General features: G+C 38.2%; 1 protein-coding gene across 2 annotated transcripts in view; it reads left to right on the top strand.

The window, feature by feature from the left end:
* The window catches only part of LOC126481042 (uncharacterized), a 544,233-nt gene that overhangs the window by 403,711 nt on the left and 120,614 nt on the right, over positions 1–19,908 (top strand). The window lies entirely within an intron of this gene.

Here is a 19,908-nt window from a genome sequence, read left to right on the forward strand (position 1 = left end):
AATCCAACGGCTGCTTCCACTACTGATCTCTGGCCCTGGTAGATACTCGCACGCCGTCCAAAACCAGACACCTCGTACCGCTAGTTGTACTGCGAAGGTTCGCTCGATGGCGCCTGTGTCGCGATGCACCCTCGCAATGGCGCGGTTTCTAGCAGGTGGCGGCTGCGTGACTTCTTGTGGCAACCAGTGCTGTTTTTCTGGGGGAACGCTGGGGGATGCGTACCCCCAAACTTTTTCGTCGACAAAGTAATTTTTTTACGATGTTGAGAAGTTGGAAGAGTGCCAAAGATTTATTTCACGGACATAAATTTTTTTATTTCATTTTTTCGTGTTGGTAATTGCAATACGAACGATACTAGTGCAGTTTTTGGTGGGAAAAGCGATGTCATTGACTGTTTCGAGCATTTCGAAGCTGCGACAACCGTTCTCGACAACTGAATCGCTGGCAGCCAGGTCGACAAGCATGTAGTGCCCTCGCCCGCTAATAGTGGGCGATGGTTGTGCTAAACGGATATGCGTACGCTCAAAGCCGAGCTACCGATAGATGTTTCTACGGTCCCGCTACCATGATTAGAGATTAGATTAATACTTGTTCCATAGATCATGAATACGACACTTCGTAATGATGTGGAACGTGTCAGGTTAATAAAAGATGTCTGTACAAGATATTACATTACACAAAATATTGCATGACATTAATGTTTAAGTTGTTTTTTTTGCTTAATTTATATCTAAAAATTCAGCCAATGGGTAGGAGGAGTTGTCATCTAGAAATTCTTTTAATTTATTTTTAAATGTTAGTTGGCTATCTGTCAGGCTTTTGATGCTGTTTGGTAGGTAACCAAAGACTTTTGTGGCAGCATAATTTACCCCTTTCTGTGCCAAAGTCAGATTTAACCCTGCATAGTGGAAATCATCCTTTCTCCTGGTGTTATAGCTATGCACACTGCTATTACTTTTGAAATGGGCTGGATTATTAACAACAAATTTCATAAGTGAATATATATACTGTGAGGATCCCTAGATCCTTAAATAGATGTCTGCAGGATGACCATGGGTGGGCTCCAGCAATTATTCTGATTACATGTTTTTGAGCAATGAATACTTTTCTATTCAACGATGAATTACCCCAGAATATGATGCCACACGAAAGCAGTGAATGAAAGTAGGCATAGTCAGCTTATTTACTGAGATTCTTATCACCAAAATTTGCAATAACCCTAATAGCATACGTAGCTGAACTCAGACGTTTCAGCAGACCATCAATGTGTTGCTTCCAATTTAACCTCTCATCAATGGACACGCCTAAAAATTTTGAAAATTCTACCTTAACTACAGACTTCTGTTCAAAGTCTATATTTATTACTGAAGTTGTGCCATTTACTGTACGGAACTGTATAGACTGTGTTTTATCAAAATTTAAAGAGAATCGGTTTGCTGAGAACCACTTGACAATTTTGTGAAAAACATCATTTACAATTAAATCACTTAGTTCATGGCTTTTGGATGTTATTACTATACTTATATCATCAGCAAAAAGAATTAACTTTGCATCTTCATCAATGTGGAATGGTAAGTCATTAATGTATATCAAGAACAGTAAAGGAGTGTTTGAGGAATCAGCTGTTGTTTTAACATTACATGAACCACTTATTTCAACTTTCTGCATTCTTCCAGTTAAGTATGAGTTAAACCATTTGTGCACTGCCCCACGCAAACCATAATGATTTAGCTTATCTAAAAGAATGATCCTTCATGATTCATTGCCATCTTTGTTTTGTTGGTCTTTATTCGTTTGCGTTTGCCGTTCCGTTTGCTGTTTCATTTGAGGTGTATTATAGGTCAATTGAAGTGTAAGATACCATTTTCTTTTATTGTTCAGGGGTTGATGGGAATCACATGCTTCATTTGAGGTGACGTAAACTGAAGTGCTCGATACCACATTCTCTTGTATATTTTGGTGTTTCTCGGTATGGCCTGCTTCATTTGAGCTGTAAAGTCGACTGAAGACTCCGATACCATTTTTTTTTTCTTTTTGGTAGTTCGACATGTTGATGACGTCATAGCTAAAAGTAGACGGGTGGTATCCCATGCTTCAGTTATAAGTGATTTTTGCTGGATTATATCCAGTGTCAGAGTACCCTCAAACTTTTTTTTTTTTTTAGAAAAAAAGCACTGGTGACAATAACAGAGACTTCAGTCATCAATAATATATTCTGCTTCACTATTTACAACAGTCTGCCAATTCTGGGATAACTTTTTGATTTCGGGACTGTAGAAATCACAGGGTTCTGAGGCGAAGTACTCGCCGACCTATGTTCTGAGCACATTTTCATTCGGAAAGGAAGTTCCTTGAAAGTTGTTCGACAGAGAGCGGAAAAGTGAAAATTTGAGGGCGGAAAATCATGTGAATAAGGTGGGTGCGGAATGACGTCCCAAACCAACTCCTTTATAGTGTTTTTGTCAGTCTAGCAGAATGCGGGCGGCCATTATCGTGATGTAGCATCTCTTCACGCAGACTTCCTCGTCGTTGGTCTCAGACTGCGTCTGCAAGACGTCTCAGTTGTTGACAATGAACGTCAGCCGCAGTGATGGTTACATTTCGGCGAAGCAGTTCGTAGTACACCACACCGTCTATGTTCCACCAGATGCATAGTCTAACATTACTCTTGGTGAATGCACGTAGGCCTTTGTACGGGGAGTTGCTGTTTTGTTTGGGCTCAACCATTGCTTTCCTTTCCTGATGTTAGCATGAAGGAATCAATCTGGGCACCAATAATGATCAGGATAGGAATGGTCAGTTTTGTTCACGAGCCAGCTGATGACGAGCAGGCCTGTCTTATAGGACTGAGAAAATCTGGCGGTAAAACAGCTGTCGTGAAGAAGATCGAGAAAACCAGTTGTAAATTTCCTAATCAAAAAGCCCAAATTTCTTGGAAGACATTCTGCAGTTACTGCAGAGGCTACCAACTGAATGGAATGGCAGACATACCTTACAAGAATCAAACGCGGAATCTCCCTTTTAAGTTTTTCATACGCTCCACTGTTAATAACAACCATCACACTAGCAGTATCTGTTCCTACGACTGCGATTTCGTGAAATCTAAATAAAGTTCTTTCAATGTCTCTTTCATAGCTGACAAGACATATTCAGCAATTCATTTTTCGAGTTGTACTAGTGTAACAAGTGTCGCTACAATATTGTGTGATGTTTTACTACGGTAAATTATAGAGACCTAGGGCCCAACAACATTCTTGATAGCAGCACTACGCTTTGTACGGCATAAATTAATGTGGCTTGCAGTAACACTATCTTTGAACTTATTTTTACGCATATCGCCTAAGTGATCACACCACATTAAAGCACAATGCGAGGACACAAAAAGGGCAAGTGACCCTTCAGGCTCGTTAAGTTCCATGGAATCCTCCACTGGTTTGAAAATAATTTTTGCCTGTCCTTGTAAGGAAAAGGTAGAAACAGTAGATTTGTGTTGTTTTTCTTTCTGTGTGATTTTTTATGTCTGGTAACTGAGCTCTTATAGTAAAGTCGCACACTTGACAGAATGCCTTTGTGTTATCCCTTACAGCTTGTGATAAACGCTGCACAAATTTCGGATTTTTTAACCACTCTTCCCTATGCTGTTGTGTGTATTGGGGTTTGACTGTATCCATTTCAACGGAACTGCAATCAATCACTATGACTAGAAGTGCAGGCACGGCAGCTACTAACACGAATTTAACAGTGACTAATATCAATAAGAACAAGCAGCATTCACGAATTTGCGTTTGGTTCGACTGCTCGGTCCTCGACAATGGAAATACAATAGTTATAATGGAAATATTATATCATATCATACATTACCACCATTTCATTGTTTAAAACTTTAAAAATACTTTAACACTTTGTTCCAGAAATTTGAATATTACTTTTATACCTTTAAATAATGCAAAATAAAGAATAATAGTTCCGTACTTAGGTTCTACTTGCACTCTTTATTTACACTGTTGAGTACAGTAGCAATTATGCTTATGTTTCTTACCAGATTTTAGATTATAACCAGTTGCAGGAAAGTATTTTTTCTATAACCTGCTAAGAACAAGTTGTATGTAGTGATATACAACACCAAACTTCAGAAATGAACAAAATTTTTTCGAAGAATATTTAAAAAAGCTAGAATTCAACCAGATAATACTTTAAAAAGACTAAATTCCCCACTAGCAACCAGATCTTAAATTTTCCAGCCAGATGGCCTTCCAAAAAAGCTGTGTCTAGTTGGAAAATTTGTAATTTAACAACAGTGCAGTGAACTACAAATAAAAAATAACAATTGATAAATAAATCCATAGCGACCCGAATACCAACATGCGGAACAAAAACGCTACGAACATATGCAGCAACCTAATAATAGCATCAAGAAAGCGTATGAAGCTTTCGTTTGCCTTGTATGAGATTTAGTCGACAGTTCGCGTATAACGACGCTTAACGGTCACGACTTTCAGATTTTGTTCTTTGGCGTTAAAGCAATTTGACCGTCACTCCGTACCGCTTCTGGAGGTGCCGCACTGTCGCTAGTTGGTCACCGGCGTTATGAAGAGAAACCTCTTCGAAAACCCCCTGCACAGTATTTCGCGATCACGAATTGGGCGGCTACAGTGAAGAGGAGCGATTGACAAGCAACCGGTCGCGCGAATGTTTAAAAGATGTGCATTCGGAAGTTCATAACTGCGTCCTGTCACTATTATGATCCAAATTTTCACGCAGGATCGTTTGCTGGAGGCCGATGTTTTGCAAGTGTGCTTTTTTCCCTTAAAATATGAGATCAAATTGGTGATGTTTTCTTGTCGGAACTAGGACACAAAATTTTGTTCTTAGAATATTCTGTATCTTGCGTGTATGTTCATGATTTCCCTCTTACATGAATCGAGCCATGTTCTTATTGGAAAGCAGAAGGTCCTACTTGACAAATCGTACCATAGGAAAACGTTAAGCTGCAAACGGATTAAGTTTCACAAGATTCTGAACCTTCGTAAATGAACATCCAAATACTTTAAACAACTGTTCAGAAACTATTTTGTTAGGCTGAAGACAAAAGATATCAACAAAAGACCCAATCTCAACAATAGCACCTACAGCCCAACTGATAACCAAACAGAACTGCCACTGATATGTTAATCTCGTGCAGATTCCTATCATCCAGATTTAGACAAACAGAAATAAGCTGCTGGTGCCAGAAACGATATTAGTGGCCATACACTGAATGACGTGCCATGTAAAACTGTTTGTATCAAGTAGAGTGACAAAGCTGAAATGTCATCACACAGTTACATCAATTAAGAAGCTTGTTTCGATATATTTTGCGCTCAGAAGTCTCTTCTACTGCATGACCCGGGTGCTATCTTGGTACGCAAACTTCCATTCCCTATTTCCCTGTGTAATAACGTGTAGGGCCGCAGCGAACACGCGGAAGTGCTGCAGCACGACTTGGCATGGACTCAACTAATGTCTGAAGTAGTGCTGGAGGGACCTGACACCATGAATCTTGCGGGGTTGTCGATAAGCCCGTAAGAATACGAAGCGGCGAAGATCTCTTCTGAACAGCACGTTGCAAAGCATCCCAGATCTGCTCAATAATGTACACGTCTGGGGAGTTTGGTGGCCAGCGGAAATTTTTAAACTCAGAAGAGTGTTCCTGGAGCCACTCTGTAGCCTTTCTGGTCGTGTAGGGTGTCGCATTGTCCTGCTGGAACTGCCCAAGTCCGTCGGAATGCAAAATAGACATGAATGGATGCAGGTGATCAGATAGAATGCTTACGTACGTGTCACCTGTCAGAGTCGTACCTAGACGTATCAGGGGTCTCACATCACTCCAACTGCACACGCCACACATCATTACAGAACCTCCACCAGCAGGAACAGTCCCCTGCTGACACGCAGGGTCCATGGGTTCGTGAGGTTGTCTTCATACCCGTGTACGGACACGTCCATCTGCTTCATACAGTTTGTAACTCGTCCGACCAGGCAACGCGCTTCCAGTCATCAACAGTCCAGTGTCGGTGTTGACGGGCCTAGACGAGGCGTAACGCTTTGTGTCGTGCAGTCATCAAGGGTACATGAGTGGGCCTTCAGTTCCGAAAGTCCATATCGATGATGTTTCGTAGAATGGTTGGCACGCTGACACTTCTTTATGGTCCAGCATTGAAACCTGCAGCAATTTGCGAAAGGGTCGCACATCTGTCACGTTGAACGATTCTCTTCAGTCGTCGTTGGTCTCGTTCTTGCAGCATCTTTTTCCAGCCGCAGCGATGTCGCAGATTTGATGTTCTACCGGATTCCTGATATTCACGGTACACTCGTGAAATGGTCGTACGGGAAAATCCGCGCTTCATTGATACCTCGGCAATGGTGTGTCCCATCGTTCGTGCGCCGACTGTAAAACCACGTTCAAACTCACTTGAATCTTAATAACCCGCCATTGTAGCAGTAGTAACCGATCTAACAACTACACCAGGCACTTGTCTTATATAGGAGTTGCCGATCGCAGATCCGTATTCTGCCTGTTTACATATATCTGTATTTGAATACTCATGCCTCTACGAGTGACTTTGGCGCTTCAGTGTAGATTCTGTGAGGTATGCACAAGGCACGAAAATAATTTCCATGTTAACCTTACCGCTTCGTCTAGGACTGAGAGAGCTTTTGTGCTTTCAGATGTTGGTAAATATAAAACAATGAACTGGGAAACAATGCAAATTCAAAAGAAAATTAATATTTTTTAGCTACGCCGGAGTCTATTTTTGTTGTGCATCGCTACAGCAGCGCTCCAAGCGGGCGGAAATCTATACTTATAAATACAATAGTAAAAATGTAAATGTCATGTGACTAGGGCCTCCCGTCAGGTAGACCGTTCGCCGGGTGCAAGTCGTTCGATTTAACGCCACTTCGGCGACTTGCGCGTCGAAATTTAATAGTGGATGAGTGCGAACGGTATCATTTGTATTGGTTTATAACTTAGTTTTTACAGTGGGGAGCGTATGTCGTGCCATAAAAATCGACAGTAAGTGAAAAAATGACAGCTCATTTGTCTGTCTTTGGTTTCCTAAGAACGCCAGGATGTACGAAACGGTACATTACAGGACCGTTTATTTATGATTATCTTGTAACATACAGATACTTTTATTGAAGAATGTCGTTTTCTTTTAAGAACAAAGAGAGCTAGTAAACAGCAGAAGACGTGACCGCATGCAGAAAGACTTCGTACATCTACTCAACAACGTGAAATTTTGTTCACCACACTTCTAGACAAATCAGTGAATGTGGAACGTAGCAAACCCGTATGGAATGTAGTACCTACGTTATTTGACGTATAAAATATGCCACTACAACTGTAGCAAGCTCAATTTTAAAAGTGACAATAGAAAAATTGGTCAGAATCGACAGTATCGAGCAACGAAGTGACTAGAATGACAGAAAAACAGCGCGCTAAACTCGCTTAACTGCTTTTAACCAAGAGACTCTTTCGCCTATGGTACATCCTGGTTGTTCTGCCTTCAATAATTCATTCGACAAATATTGACACGATTTTTTTAGTTTCCATTTTCTGCCTAATAAGAAGTTTCAAGAACATACAGCACGACTTAGTGCTACAACAGATAACTTGCCAGATTCAGGGCTCGTGCCACTTTTTGAAACAATTATTGTCAAATAGGAACGTAGCAGAAACAGTAAATGTGCAAAAATATCAAAATGCAGCGCTTAATTTCTTAATTATCACCAAACCCATTAGCTCTCCGTCGTCACTGTTTCTTTAGTGCACTCCTGGCACGTTGTAAACACCGCACTGGAAGAAAGAGGGTAGTTGCACAATGGGGACTCCCTCCAAGCGTCCCCTCTCCCCTTCCCTAAACCACACGTGATGACGTTCAGCTACCACTTCGGCTGTTCTCGGTTCGTGGCCACGATTCGCAACGGTTTTACTGTTGCGAGTGAGGAACATAATTATGGGGCCGCTGTTTCGCGTGCGTCAGAAACCTCGAGTGGTACGTTTGTTCCAACAGGTTTCCCTGCTTACCACCGTTCCGCAAGGAGATAGTTTTACTAGTTGATTTGTTTAGTATTGCTCTTACTTCAGCATTGTAAGTAGGATTGGTAAGTCGCATTTCTTTGCATTTTTCTTCGCTTACGTGACAGTGTTACCATTGTGGTTTTTCGTACTTGACAGGGAGGTCAGTTTCCAGCTATGTAAGAATAATATTTATTAATAGTGTATAGAATTTTGAAGTAAACTTACTTTGAAATATTGATGGGCAGCAAAAGGAAATGCATGACGCTTTTAGAAGTAAAACCGCGAAGCCATCATTCATAATAAATTCTGTATGTCAAACTGAAAAATATGTCAATGCCGATTTCATGAATTGCTGTACACAACAGGACTCCTTGATCTGATGATATCTTCATAGAATTAAGGCTAGGGTTATTGCTTCAAATAGTTCTCTCCATTTTCTCCAGGATTTCTGCTGTCTCGTGGTAAATTCTAAAGAACATGCTTATGTAGAAGTGACTTAGCTTTCGAAATGGAGCCCGACGATCATGTTTCACAGAATTTCATATCATTGAACAATGGTGTCACTATATGGAAGGCTGCTAGGTCATTCAGACTTCTTTCGAAATTGAAAGACTTCTCGACTTTTCAGGCAGATTTCTACTGGATTATTTTCCCTTTAAAATCTGCTGATACTTATATATGTAATGCACGTCTAGCAGCAAGTTGAGCAACTATTTTTGATGAAATTCGTGCCCATATTTTGTATACCGTATTCAGCGTTCGAAAAAATAGCTCGCACATTCTTATTCTCCTAATTGTGTTTTACATAGCGTTGTTTGCAAGCAGCTCGTTCGTCGTCTCACCTATTTCCTGTTTGCAAAAGTGTGGAATAATACACAACTTTTTGCAAATGAATCTTACCAACATACCACTGCACCGAGGAGTACTTCGATCTGTACAGGCTAACAGGCCTGTAGGATCTGCTATCGCTGCAGGCGTAGCTCATTGTCGCTTTACTTTCGAAACAGGAATCGTAACAAAGGATTAGGTTTTTACAATGTGTGTATCACGGTGTATAGCACTTTTATAGCGTTGTGGCCTTGGCTGCACTTCTCACAAATCCCTTGTGAACCTGTGTTGTGAGTGAATTTGTAGCTCAGAACGTTGCGTCTTATATATATATATATATATATATATATATATATATATATATATATATATATATATATAATTTCAAAATGCTTGGAGATCTTTGCAGGAAATGGGTAATCCAACGATACGTGACTTGAGAGATGGGAGCTACTAAACCTGAATCTCTGGAGATTATCGTTTTTGCTCTCACTTGCACGAGGTTTTGATTGCTTTATGTGATTGATTCCTTATTTATTACACAGTCTGCAAGCTTAAAAAGAAACTTAACTTAGTCTTCTCGTGTACTAGTGACATCTGAGACTACTGTCGCCACCCTTTCTTCGCTTCTCTGTGTATAACTCCACAGATGTTTCACGTATGTAACTGAGTGTAAACATTGTTTCAATAATTAGTACTCGGCGCTCGTTCGTGGAATTGATTGCTGTTGAAGGTATAACATGTTTTAATTTATAAAAATTTTGTTAATGAATTTATAAAGTGTATTGATTCTCAAGAGTTAACGAAAATATCATTTTCACTATTGTTGTGAACGTTGGAGTGGTTCGAGTAACGCGTTTGCACGATGTGTAAAACTGCAGCTAGACGCTTAAAAAATGAAATGTGAAGAAAGTGATTTTGCAAATCTTTGTGGGAATGTTAAGTTTTCAACATTTCCACAGTTTCTGCTTTTCCTTGCTGTTAATTTTCTACAAGCAGGTGTGAAATTTTCGCATTTTTAAAGGTTTCATTATTATTGGCAAACTTGTTATTACAACAAGAAAACCTACGGTGCACTGCGTAAATTGCCGACAAAAGTATAATCACAGTGCTATTAGGACGAATGCTGGAAAAAATAAACGTTATTTCCGATATATTTTCTTCGCTTCTGAAGTCAAGCATGAATCGGAAATCAATCGGCGAATTGCGAGTAGCTGGGTCAGGGATTGCCAACCGTTGTGATCTAATAAAATCTCAAGGTTGAAGGGCCACATCGTCGTTGTTGGAAAACCGTTTTAAGTTTTGGCTGTATATTCTGTCACATACAGACACAAAAGTTCGGGATAAATGAAGCTTTTACTATATGAAATAAATATCTGCGTACAAGTTAAACGCATGCAGAAAAGTACCAAGGGTGGGGGGGGGGGGGGGGGGAGAGAGAGAGAGAGAGAGAGAGAGAGAGAGAGAGAGTCCAGTTCTCTCCTTGGCAGAACCTCATGGACGTAGTTTAGTGTACCTCTTCCCGTCTGAACTGCTGCAGACCTTGTGACAATGTTGGTTGAAGTTGAAATACAGTCTGAAAGCGCAAAAATAGGAGTTGCGAGAATAGGACAGGCGTCGCGCCACTGTCGTCATTTTCTTAGTACTTTGGCAAGTGCTACACTGTAGTTGTAATTATTGGATGTATCTTTCGCTGGTATGTCGTTTAGTGTACTAGTTAAACTGAGTGAGAAGCAAATGAAGATGCGGAAAGACGTGCCGATACTGGGTGAAGCAGTAGAATAGTGACAGAGAGCGAAGTACCTTCTCTTACGTTTATGTACAACGCTGGTACTCGGGGCAAGATAAACAGACCATTGAGCGGTTGGTATCAACTTGTTTTCCTGACAGTGTAGCCAGCTCCCCCACAAGTTGCTACAGGTATTGGGAGTTTTGTTCATTCATGAATATTCAACTGCAGCCTGTAACTTGCGGAAATTTGTCACACTGAGACCCAAGGCGCGCACTCGCGCATCCTTTTTCCACGGTGCAGCAAGGGCTGTACCTTCCACTGAGTTGAGCCAGCGTAATTTTCCTCTGCAAGAACGGTCATGTGGTTGAACAAAATACTTTTGGCACGGTTTGGAAAGCTAGCGTGACGTATTGTCTTGACGAACATATACGTTTGCATTGAGATGCTTTAGGTGAACACACGGACTTGGGTTTTGTATCTAATGCAGTGGTCCTCAAATGTTTTTGCCCAAGAGCAATACTGACTCTATGGGACGGCATCCCAGCCCACGTATGTACCGATTGTATTATTAATTGGTAACTTACGTGAATATTGGTGTGTTATGATCCCCCGATAGATAAATTGAACTACAGTGAAATATCGGTGATAGACAAAATTAATATTTAGAGTCTTTGAAAAGAATTTAATTATCTTTTCACAGTATTCATTCGGCAGTAAAACCTTTTAGATAGGGGCCAGAGTTAAGGCATCCATGCTGACTTTTTGTTTTCGGTAAAACCATGAGTACACCTTTTTCTGACTTTTTGTTATATCAGCTTCATACAGATGTACAAATGCATTTTGGTTTTTGCCCTCTCTCTGGAGAAATGTCACTTCATGGTCACCTCCATCCTCCTCCTTTCTCATCTCTTAACCAATATATTGCGAAGTAGGTTCTTATCAGGAAACTTTACTAAAACCTAACCATCTTGAACAGGTGGCCTAATGTTTCCCTGCCCCCGTTTTGACCTTTAATATCTTTATTGTCTGAATAATCTAAAGATTCACACATTTTATTTCCCACAGTTCCACCCAAGTTAGAATCTTTGGAAAACAATTTCTCTTGTTGCTTTTAGTTTTTTCACTGTCTTGAATGATCTTCAAACACTTTTTAACTGGGTTACCTGTACAGTGATATTCATTTCCGTTTTTCTATTTTCTTCAGCTACTTATTATTCCGTCAGCTTTAGGGAAACTTCTAAAAATATCAGGCCAGTTAAATTCTTGCATGGTCTATATTCTTCAGTTGGTGTATTAGATGGGCCTACCTGTGACACACTTTGATCTTCATCATTGTCTGTGGTGTCTACAACAGGGGTTGCACAGTTCACATCACTATAACACAAGGGTCATTCCATATCAAATCACCCAATAAAAAATAAATTTTACACCCACCTCCTTAGATTTTCATGAAATTTGGCTCAAATGGTTCTAATACCATCCTGACAACACCTGCAAATTTTTTTGCTGTATCTCTTATAGTTTTTTATAAATTTTTAAAGTTTTTATGTTTTGCATTTTCTGAACCTTCGGAAATGGTAAATTTAATTTGTATTCAAAACTTTAAAATTGCTTATCTTAAAACCTCTTTTAGGTAACATCATGAATTTTTGCAGCAAGTTTATTTATTATACATATTTGAAGATAAAAATGATACTATTAAAATATATTAATATTTTCTATGAAAAAAATAATGTGTGTTTTTTTTTCTTTTACGGATGTTTTGTTTTATAAGAATTGCAATATCTAGAGTCTCAGACCTGATAGAATGCTCAAATTTGTTTTAATTTACTCTTAAACATATAGGCTACTTGATATAACAAAAATAATGATGGCTTTTTAACATGTTTATTAATTATAGTAGATTAAATTAGAATTATGTACAAAGATAGTGTACTTACGACACCTATGTATAACCCAACTGATTGCTTGAAACATTGAATTTTTTGAGTAATTTTGTCTTTTTAATAAACATTAATGCTGATTCAAACTGTTTTTCCACTTCATCCAAGAGCTTTCAGTTCTTTTGATACAGTCTTTTTTGAAGTAACACATTCTTCCAGTGCCGCTTGATTGAGATGCATCTACTACACAGACTATGTGCTCCAAAGGCACTATGCAAGAATCTTTTCTTTCAGGCCAATAAAATGATGCAGCTGGTCCTGAAGGATGTAGAAATAGAATTTCTGCATCTTCTTCATCATTGAATATTGTTTTTACCAGTCCAAAGTACCAGTTACCATCATAATTTGCAGCCACATAGCTATTTATGGATGGTTCAACACGAACCCAATCAGAAGAAGAATGGAAAGAAAAAGACTAAGAAGGGTTTTACACTATCTGTAGTCCTTCTAATTTCAAGGTTGTTTGTTGGAAGTGGTTTGAAGTTATGAAAACTTTTTGTTCCAGGAATGGTTCGAGTTGCTGAAAAACATTTTTCTAGTTTTAACTGTAGCAAATCAGCTTCTTTTTTGTCAATAAAGTGAAAATGAATGTTTTCAATATTTTTTTCACAAAACTTGTACACATCGATTGCTGTCATTATTTGTTCTTCGTCTGAAAGCTGTAGACTGGCTTTCCTTAAAATTCTTTTAATAGTTCCTCCTAGGCCATCACAAATTGACTTCCGATGACTTGTTGCAAAAAAAGAGTGTTGGGCCTTCAAATTAAAGTCTCTCAAGTGTTCAGTGAAATTTTTAAAACTGTTTCTATTTTTGTACTGCCTAGCACAACCATCTGTAAAGTAGTGAACTGAGTCCTGTCAGTATGATGTTGTGACAGCCACTTTGTAATTTCTTTTTGTACAAAGTTAACAAAACCAGTGTTATGTTCTTGGTCATCACTAATAAAACAGTGGTTGGAAACAAAAAAAATTTCCTCATTTCTTAGAAAAACTCCAACTGGGTGTAGAGTACAACCACCTCTATTCCAGTAGTAACTTTGGATCTCATTTTGTGTAACAAAGGAATAATTTTCACTGAAATCCATCACAATAATTGCTGTTTTGGGTGGTGGGTCTTCTTTCAATCTTTTAAAGGCTGCTGATTGGGATTTTGCCATAAACGAGTGTGGGGTGAGCTTTTCCAATGACCTAACCAATAAAGAAATGTAGTCTTCAACACTGATAGACTGTTTGATCATTTCTGCCCTGTCTGTGTTAACCCACTGACTGATTACAATTTCTTCTTCTAAATCATAATCTTCACTTAGTTTTTCAGTTAAGTACTCAGTTAGTGCAGTATTTGCAGGACAGTTGTCGCAATGATGTAGCATGCAGTTTTGGTTTTCCGTGTTGCACACAAGCATCTTAATTAGGTCTTTATAAGATTCTTCAACTTTCACAGCATCCAGTAATAGTTTAACATTCTGTTGGATACTGCATACACATACAGTGTGTATGCCTGCAGCACCAGCAAGGATACACCAATTAGGTCTCAAGAAACAAAATTTTGAAAATTCTACTTCTACCTCGGGATTCTCCCATTTGAAAGAATAATAGAGTTCTCTCAAGTTACACAAAATGAGTCTTTTTTGCATGTACACATTTTTTTGAACACTTACTTTGTCTTTTGTTCCAGGTAGCACTCTGGAACTTTCATCCTTTTCATAAAAATCTGTTACAAGTCTTACTGTATTTTCAGAAAGAGTTTTACCTTTTTTTGGACCAGGAGTTTCCAAAATACCCTTTTCGGATTTTAGCTTTCTAGCTTGTTGCACCATGTACTCACTTACATTAAATTCTTTCATCACTTTATTTCGACTCCAAGAATCTGGAGCCAAGGTCAGAATCTGGATTTTTCTAGACCTCCCAACAGATGAAATCTTCTCTTTCATAAGAGAAATCATTACATCAAAATCCTTTGCTTTCTCAACCACACTTCTATCTTCTTCGTCATCATCAGAACTTGGTGCATCATATTTTAATGCTTTTGAAACCGCCTTTTTTGCAGTCTTTTCAATACTGCTAACCTTCCTTTTAAAATAAGACCCTTTACTTTGTTCTGACAAGCCATGAAGCTTTATCGGTGTTAAACCTAAATTATCAAGAGCAATGTTTGTTTGTACGAGGGATTCATTTCTTGATTCCAATGATTCTAATTCAACCATGACTTCATCATCTGTTTCACTTTCATTGACTTCAACTCTTAATTTTTCCTCACAAAAGTTATGGCATGTTGGGCAAAGCTTTTGTCCAGGTTTTATGCTAATTTTTTTGTCAGTAATTGTTTAGAAAGATCAAAGCCTACACTTCTCAACGATTTTTTGATGGGCTTTCTGTGTTTTTTTAGTGGGTCTACACATGTTGTTTGATACTTTCCAAAAACATTTAAAAAGTAGTAGCTGTGGTGTGAACATATATTCTTAAATTCACACAGATTAATTCCAGATCGTAAGTGGATCAAATCTTTTTCTTCCTCACTCAATTCAGATACCGGTTGTAACATTTTTGAAGGTGTGTAGGTTGTTTGGAAACAGTAAAATTTTTAAATAACCCTACGCTACAGGTTTGAATATCTGACATACTGATTTCACTTTTGGTCCGATTACTGTTCTGGTTACTTTTATAGGATATTGGAAAAGAATCTCCGTAAACTAAGTAACAGTACTTACTGAAAGTTCGAATAAACTTAATAAAATACTATCCAAGCACTATTTAACACTGTAATAATTTTTTACTTCAAAACACAGGAGTAACAAAACAAAATCCAAGCGTACATTGTTACTCCAAGAAGACAAAAACTTATTTTCGGTGTCTAAGTCACTTGGTACTTTTTATTTTTAAAATATAATTAATATTATTTTAAAAATTAGATAACTATTAAATAGGTTAAAAAGCCAACATAATTTTTCTTTTATCTAATAGCCTATACAATTAAGAGTATTTTAAAACAAATGTGAGCTTTCTATCAGGTCTGAGACTCTAGATATTGCAGTTTTTGTAAAACTAAACATCCGTTAGCTAAAAAAAAAGTTGTAAATTTTTTTTCATTTGGAAGATTTTAATATACTTTATGGTAATTTTTTTTAACATTTAGATATAATACACAAACTTATTCCAAAATTTCATACTGATATCTTGAGTATTCATTAATATACAAATTTTTTTAGTTGTGAGGACACGTTTAAGTTACGATTTTCGGCTTCTGAAACAATGCCAAATCTAAAAACTTTAAAAATTTATTTAAAAAAACTATAAGAGATAGAGCAAAAAAATTTTACAAGTGCTTTCAGGATGATAAAAGAAGTAATTGTACCAAGTTTCATCAAAATCTGACATGGTTGGTGTCAAGGCCTGGGTGACTTGACATGGAATGACCCACAAACTTTCTTTGCAAAAATTATGAATTTTTGCAACTTCATATGTTAAACTAGCATATGACTGTGGCCATAAGACTCAGAATAACACCTATTGTTTGTGATTATAAAAAATGGAGAGAATATCATATAATAAAATTTTACTTTATGGAAACCAAAAAAAATAATAATTTTTTTTCATTACACACCAAAGATGAAATACGAGAGTCTCACTGAAAATAATCAGAAATTTTTTAAAAAACTTTTAATCCTTATTATTTAGACAAACCAAGTACATCATCTTATTCTATAAACTTTCTGACACTTTTTGACATAGTTTTCAGTTCTTTGCACACATTTTTGCTATCACTCTGCAAGTTTGAAAATACTCTTATGACAGAACTTCTTCCCAGCCTCCTGAAGACACAGATTAACTATTTGTCAACCACCCTCCATTGTCTCGTAGCATTGTCCTCACACCTGTTCCGTAAGAGAACCGAGAAGATGTTAGTTGGAGGGTGCCAAGTCAGAAAAGTAGGGAGGACATGGAAGAGTTTCCCACCAAAATATCCTAATATGAGCAGTGAGTTATTCTGTCACAAGATGACCTTCCCAGGCCATTTATGGCAAAATGCGCGATGGAGCTTCAAAAGTATTGGGATATAGCGGACAGCATTTTATGGTTTGTCCAGATTTGACAAAGTTGACCAGAATCATTTCCTTGTAGTGTTCTGTGGCAGTAGTGCGAGGGCCACCATCACCAGTCTTTTCCTGGATACTCGTATCTGCACCTTTGAAATATTTCACCCATCTCGTAACACTGCTAGTGCCGATGCTAACTTCTCCATAGGTAGGATGAAGTCAGAGGTGAATTTCAGTAGCACATTTTCCCCCCTTTGACAAAGAATCCAATGAAACAAAACATTGATGTCAGCCATTTTGGAAGTACTGCATGTGGTCACATGATAGATGCTAATGGCATCACAATATGGAAACATATGGTGTTAAGTCTGTATTACCGTCTTGCAGTTGTTTTTGTTACTTTGTTGGAATTGGAATTTTAATGGTGGGTTGCTCACAGCTTTCAATATGGCCCTCATATAAACACTTCCAAAGTTCACTGGCCAAAAGTGATAACAAAGACAACTGGAAATATGTTAAACACAAAGGTAGCAACATGATACACAAATCCAAATGTTACACTGTGCTCCATTTTACACAGCTCCCCACCTTCCCCTGCTGACTGATAAGCCAACACCATTTGGAACACTTTGTGTTGATTGTCCTGTTTCAGACTGCAGCCATCCTGAGCAATTCCAGAGCTGTCACACTGTAATTGCCTAATTTTTGTTTGTTACTGTGTAGGAAAACTACACTATTAAGAAGTTCTTAACTTTAGTTGACGTTTTTGGATTCACCTGTTTGTTGCTAGATTCTCATTATTACAAAATACTGCTGAGAACCTCGGGTCACATGAATCCTTGATTCCAACCACATGCAGCCTGTGGCCGCAGTTTAATGACCACTGACAAAATGTATGGAACGAACATTGCACACCCATCAATGGCTTGGATTTCACTCTTTGTTATCCACTAGATGGCGTGTCACAACTGTTTTAAACTGTACTGTGTTGGCAAAAAAGGTTCAAATATGTATCGACAAATTCATATCAAGAAAGCGGTAGGTGTCAGTATGTACTGCCTCATTAGTCCAGATCATATTTTCTTATGCCTGACATTTCCAATGTTGGTAGCATTATATCCATAATGCATTTGTGCTGTCCATTTGTGCTGTAATTTGTGATTAGCATCGAGCGGAAAGCTTATATCTGAACTTCATAGGTAGATCATTCTGGAAATTATAGCTGCTCATCAGATTTTGTTGACAACAATGAATTAGCATGTGATCCTCTGTACTGTGGAAAAGTTATCTGCTGTTGCAATTCTCTAAGCTGTTGTTGGCTCAAATGGCTCTGAGCACAATGGGACTTAACTTCTGAGGTCATCAGTCCCCTAGAACTTAGAACTACTTAAACCTAACCAACCTAAGGACATCACACACATCCATGCCCGACGCAGGATTCAAACCTGTGACCGTAGCGGTCGCGCAGCTCCAGACTGTAGCGCCTAGAACTGCTCGGCCACTCCGGCTGGCAGCTGTTGTTGGCCCTCTGATAGACCTTTGACATGATGACATGTGGAAGACCAGCTCAATTTAAGAGTTAGGATGCTCCATGCATTCTCTGGCTGATAACATTTAACTGTGAGCTACAATGAGTTATTCCATTTGCTGAGATGACAAGTCTCTTGTCTGTGTGGCAGGTCTGATATCGCTAACTGAATCTTCATCAGTGTGTGCTCTAAACAGTGGTTACTTTTTCCATTAACAAAAAGCAACACAGTCTCTTCAGTCAAGTGACTTTTACATTTGAGGGTAACGAGACCTACATGCTCAGTAATTATCTTTTCATTGGGGATAAATAAAAGGGGTGGTAAGACCATGTGCACCTCCTTTCTGCCATTTGAACATAATGAAGTGTAGATCAATCAGTTTCTGATACTTGTTGTGTACTGATTACAATTTGACACATTTTAATAGTGTATGTTTTATATAATTAAAAGAAATTTATTAGCAGGCCTGCCCTCAGTTTTAAATAATATTGAGATGAATATTTATATTTTTTAGAAGAGGGCAACATGATTTTCTTCACCCTACATTGTGCATATTTCTAACGAAGCTTTTCTGAAGTTTTAATGTTTGACACGGAGTTACCCCAAAACACAATTCAATACCTTATTACTGATTCAAAGAAGCCATGATATACTGCTTTTCTTATGTCTTCACTGGTAGCATTGTACAGTATCCTCATGTCATACTGTTAGCATTGTACAACATCCTCATTGCAAATTGTGGGCTATTTAATTTATTTGCAAGGTATTGTATATAATAGAGACAGAGGTTAGTGGTCGTACATTATGTGAAACTCTTGAGTGTGAATGTCTTTGGGGTCCAATGGGATAAATTAAAATGCTGCAAATACATAGATAAACAAATGAAGCAGTTCATATAAGCATATTTTGCTCTTAGAAGTATCTCTCATTGCGTTGCCCAAAGATAACTGTGATCGCATATTGTCACTTGCTGCTATCTTATGAAATTGTCTTCTGGTGTGGAGCACTTAAATAAAGTATTTATTCAGCAAAAATGAGCAATAAGAATAATGTGTGAAATAGACGACTGCTCGTTTTGCAGAGATCATTTAAATGGCTTAATAATTCTTCCAATGCCCATTGATAATCACTATTCCATTAGCGTAAAAGTTTTAAGCACACTCCATGTAGGAAGTAATACAGAAAGGACAGGTTACAGAAAAATTTTCCCACCAAGCGATTTTTTCCTCGTACATTTTCACCATGTCAGTTTTCACCACTAATTGTGATATGCACTGTACTCAAATGTTGCACTAGAACACACTCTGTCTGCTGCCCAAATTGGCCACTACTGATTGTGACACATCTTGTATAGAAATTTCACAATTGTGGCACCTTTGGTGCCCATCATAGCTTGGTGTCCCAAGTGGCAGCTTGTGTCGCTTGGGACTTAAACTGGCCCTGGATACGAAGCAAACAATGTAACACACAAATGCTGTAAATTTTTTTCCCTTTAGCATTAAGTTGTCTACAGTTATAATAATTATGAAGCTATATTGAATTTCTGTTGCTCATTTGGCCAACAAATGAGAGTCTGAGAAGAACATTGTTTTACATGATTGCTCCCCTATTACGTACAGAATGTGGTTCGCTTCTGGACACAAGTTATTTTGCAAAATGGTAACTCCTTACTTCCTGCTATGAGCTCAAATGTGTATGTTGAGAATTTGGAAACACTGTGTAGAAAGATGCAGGGAAATGGTGAACTGTATGTATTATTGTTTGCTGTTATAAAACATAG

Source organism: Schistocerca serialis, chromosome 5, assembly GCF_023864345.2.
Source record: "Schistocerca serialis cubense isolate TAMUIC-IGC-003099 chromosome 5, iqSchSeri2.2, whole genome shotgun sequence".
NCBI lineage: Eukaryota > Metazoa > Arthropoda > Insecta > Orthoptera > Acrididae > Schistocerca > Schistocerca serialis.